General features: G+C 41.5%; 2 pseudogenes; one reads left to right on the top strand and one right to left on the bottom strand.

Moving 5' to 3' along the window:
- Window positions 1-1,869: 1,869 nt before the first annotated feature.
- LOC134936772 (5S ribosomal RNA) lies at window positions 1,870-1,989 on the bottom strand (annotated as a pseudogene).
- Window positions 1,990-4,058: 2,069 nt separating this feature from the next.
- On the top strand, window positions 4,059-4,178 carry LOC134936767 (5S ribosomal RNA; annotated as a pseudogene).
- Window positions 4,179-4,429: the final 251 nt, after the last annotated feature.

The following is a 4,429-nucleotide window of genomic DNA, read 5'->3' as shown; positions in this document are numbered from 1 at the left end:
TTCTAACCATTACACCCTCTGTGCTGTCCAATACCCGCTGTGTAAACTATTTCAGTGGTCCTCAAATTCATCACCCCCACATTACATGTTTTGAAGATTTCTTTTAGTGGAAGCCGGTTTGATAATTACTGACTCAGCAAAATAGACCAGCTCACGTGCGCATGATCAAAGAGATCCACAAAACACGACCTCCTGGTGGAACTTGAGGATTACAGTTGAGAACACCTGTATTATATTATACAATATTACATGTTGTTCTCAGTCTGAACCAATGTTTGAGTTGATATAAAGTTCAGTATATACAGTTAGGTCCAATACATGATGGGTTATTTTATCAGTAAGTACATCTCACCAATCTTGTGCGTGAGGAAATATTCTCCAGTGATCAGCTGGTTCTCTTGACTGATACAGGTCGCCAGTCACAGCACACTTTGATAGCCAGCAAATAAACAAGGTGACTGCGGTGGAAAGTCAGGTAAGATGGCTATTTCCTCAGTATTTCATATAACTGCACAAGTACAGAACACAGCCAGGTAAATGGTCCTGTTCAGTGGAGTAAGATCTGTTCTGAGCACAATGGAACTCTCAAATAGCAGCAGTCTTCTATACGCGTTTCACTGCCTAGCTTGCAGTTTCATCAGTAGGAGGTTTCTGCATAACCAAAAGCAAAAGATCAAGTAGGAGCAGCTTTCAAGACGTGTTTCACTGCATAGCTTGCAGTTTTATCAGTAGGAGGCTACTGCATAACTGAAAGCAATAGATCAAATATCAGCAGCTTTCTATACGCGTTTCACCACATAGCTTGCAGTTTCATAAGTAGGATGCTACTGCTTAACCAAAAGCAAAAGATCAAGTAGGAGCAGCTTTAAAGACGTGTTTCACTGCATAGCTTGCAGTTTTATCAGTAGGAGGCTACTGCATAACTGAAAGCAATAGATCAAATAGCAGCTTTCTATATGCGTTTCATCACATAGCTTGCAGTTTCATAAGTAAGAGGCTACTGCATAACCAAAAGCAAAATATGATTATTCTAGCAGATTATTAAAGGCACTGGCACCCTTTCTCCCATAAAACTTGTACATAGGTAACGCCCCTGTATGTATGTGAGTGGGTGACACCGCATGTGATATATTTTTGTGCAAACCACCTCTGACTAAGGGCAAAGGCTGGATGAGAGGATTCCATGGCCATAGCACATAGAAATTTGAATGGAAGCCGCATAGGTTATAATAATTAAGTAGTGAGGTGATATAATAGATACCTTCCAAAGAGGCCGACTTATTGATGTGCAGGTAATTCCTGTATTAAAGTACCCCACACTTACTAGCAAAACAAAGTTGCATATTTTACGTGCTTTGGGTTACCATCGGCGGTGCTCCCCTAGAGTCTTAGTATATGAAGTTAATGACAAGAAAAAGAAACAAATTACTCTTTTTGGGAAGCACTTTTATTTTGGAAGGTTAATATATTGCAATACAGTACACTGATAAGATTAATACATTTTATTTGGTACTTTCTAAAATTAGTGGAGTTTCCACTGAGAACAAATGGTTAAAGTGTGAAGATATATAGAATATAAACTTGTGCATTTGTTAGTTTAATACTAGATAGAAGATAATGAACTTGCTTTTGCTATGTAATAAATAGCTGATGCGGTTAGATACTGTAATAAAACCCAAATGGGTATGTTGTATCGAGGAACACGCTATGTATGAACCCTCATTCAGCCTGCATATATCCCATTGGGAAAAGGTAATCGCAGGGAATTAAATCATCGGTTCACTCCGATTCCCAAGCGCTTTCCCAGTCCTATTGGCAATCAAAATTAAATGCCCTAGGGGGTTGATATATGTCTCTGTGGACAAAGTTGTCTTGCAGCACCAGGATGTTCCCAGGTAGTCCCCTATCCTGGTACTGGTCCGGCCTTCCAATGCTTGGCTTCCAAGTTCGGAAGGGGTTGGGCTTATCCAAAGGAGTATGGCCGCAAAACAGTCCTTATGACACTCCACCACCTGTCGGGCTTATATTGGTGGGATGCTGGTGATTATTGTTCCACATATATGAGAGGGCTCAGCAATTGCGTGTTTGAAGTTAACCTTCTTATGATTCTTTCTGTATGATTGAGGCAAGTAGTGCTAATGACAGATATGACCACTTCGCTGTTACCGTGTCTCACCTCTGCTTTTCATCCATCATGCCATTTGGCATAGGGTGGAGAATGAGAGAGTGAGCCACAAGCATGAGGTCGGAAGAAATAAGAAAAGAGCAGTCTGTGGAGCTGTGCCTACCAGTAAGACTCTGTTGCTACTGCCTTGCAGAGCCTATACTTAGGTGAATCCACAGCAGACGACACACTCTTGAAAGTGTATTAAAGATTAACAATTTATCATGACAGTGAGCCTGTAGTATAATTATACTTTATGACATGTATCTCCCATATAGGAAATGCAGTGCAGTCTCACAGTTACTTCTGCTTTGACTGCCCCTAGCAATGCGTGTGATTTTAACATACAGGTTGTCTGTGGTTGGTATTACCTTGTTGTCCACAAAGGACTGAAGACAGTCTAATTGTAAGGACTGCCAATTTGTGGGTCTGTCTTTTTTATGAGCCCACCCATTTGATAAAACCTGTATAAATATTGCTTGTGTCCCCTATAAAGGGGATACCGCACACTTAAATCACAATCTAGAAATATGTATATATGCATTTGACATGAATATGCCTGGAATTAACATATAACACCGCTAGGTAATCACTGCACAATCATATATCAGATGCCGTTAATTATAGTTTAACCGCCTCTGCTATAAAATGGAGTAGGTGTCAAAAAATGGATCTATAAATGGATCCAGCTTGGGAATCTTTACCTAGTTCCAAATTCCAGTTTTGGATGACATTGCAGGCTTCACTGTTCTCTTGTCATGTAAGTAACCAAGTTTCTGTCACTGATAAATATATTTACTGCACCAATTCTCATCATGCCTGCATCTATTTATTATTTGTATCATACAGTCAGTGAGGAAACCACTATCCAAGACAGTATAAGACCAGGCTTTTATTCACCTGGTCGTATAACCTGTTGCAGACCACAGCAATCAAATGGGCCACTCAGGGCAATCAGCTGATCAAATAAACATTATATTATTTTCAGACTGTGATGCTACAGCTGCACAGATCAAACACATAGACACTTAATATGACTGTGAGTGCGTTTGTGCAGTAGCCGAAATCAGCACACAGTAATTTAACACTACTCAGGTCAGACATATGAACATATGAACAGAGAGCATATCATCCAATTTATCCCTCACAGCATATACATTAAATATGCTGAAGAATATTTGTGATGTGCGTCTTCAAATAACCTTCTCCCGATCCCGGGTGGTATGAGGTATGTTCAGTAACCCGTGGTAAGTGTGATGTGTATGTTGTGCTGGTACGATACCCCCGCCACTCAGCCACCGCCGTGTACATGTCTGTCTGAAGTGGTGACTGTTCAGCTCCCGTCCCCGCCGCTCGGACGAGCGGACTGCAGCAAAAAGCCGGTTCTCCCGATCACGTGTGCGTACAAAGCAGAAGTAACTGTGAGACTGCACTGCATTTCCTATATGGGAGATATATGTCATAAAGTATAATTATACTACAGGCTCACTGTCATGATAAATTGTTAATCTTTAATACACTTTCAAGAGTGTCGTCTGCTGTGGATTCACCTAAGTATAGGCTCTGCAAGGCAATAGCAACAGAGTCTTACTGGTAGGCAGAGCACCGCCCAGACTGCTCTTTTCTTCTTTCTTCCGACCTCATGCTTGTGGCTCACTCTCTCATTCTCCACCCTATGCCAAATGGCATGATGGATGAAAAGCAGAGGTGAGACACGATAACAGCGAAGTGGTCATATCTGTCATTAGCACTACTTGCCTCAATCATACAGAAAGAATCATAAGAAGGTTAGCTCCAAACACACAATTGCTGAGCCCTCTCATATATGTGGAACAATAATCACCAGCATCCCACCAATATAAGCCCGACAGGTGGTGGAGTGTCATAAGGACTATTTTGCGGCCATACTCCTTTGGATAAGCCCAACCCCTTCCGAACTTGGAAGCCAAGCATTGGAAGGCCGGACCAGTACCAGGATAGGGGACTACCTGGGAACATCCTGGTGCTGCAAGACAACTTTGTCCACAAAGACATATATCAACCCCCTAGGGCATTTAATTTTGATTGCCAATAGGACTGGGAAAGCGCTTGGGAATCGGAGTGAACCGATGATTTAATTCCCTGCGATTACCTTTTCCCAATGGGATATATGCAGGCTGAATGAGGGTTCATACATAGCGTATTCCTCGATACAACATACCCATTTGGGTTTTATTACAGTATCTAACCGCATCAGCTATTTATTACATAGCAAAAGCAAGTTCA

This window comes from Pseudophryne corroboree, chromosome 1, assembly GCF_028390025.1.
Source record: "Pseudophryne corroboree isolate aPseCor3 chromosome 1, aPseCor3.hap2, whole genome shotgun sequence".
NCBI classification, from domain to species: domain Eukaryota; kingdom Metazoa; phylum Chordata; class Amphibia; order Anura; family Myobatrachidae; genus Pseudophryne; species Pseudophryne corroboree.
This window is presented reverse-complemented; position numbering and strand designations above follow the sequence as displayed.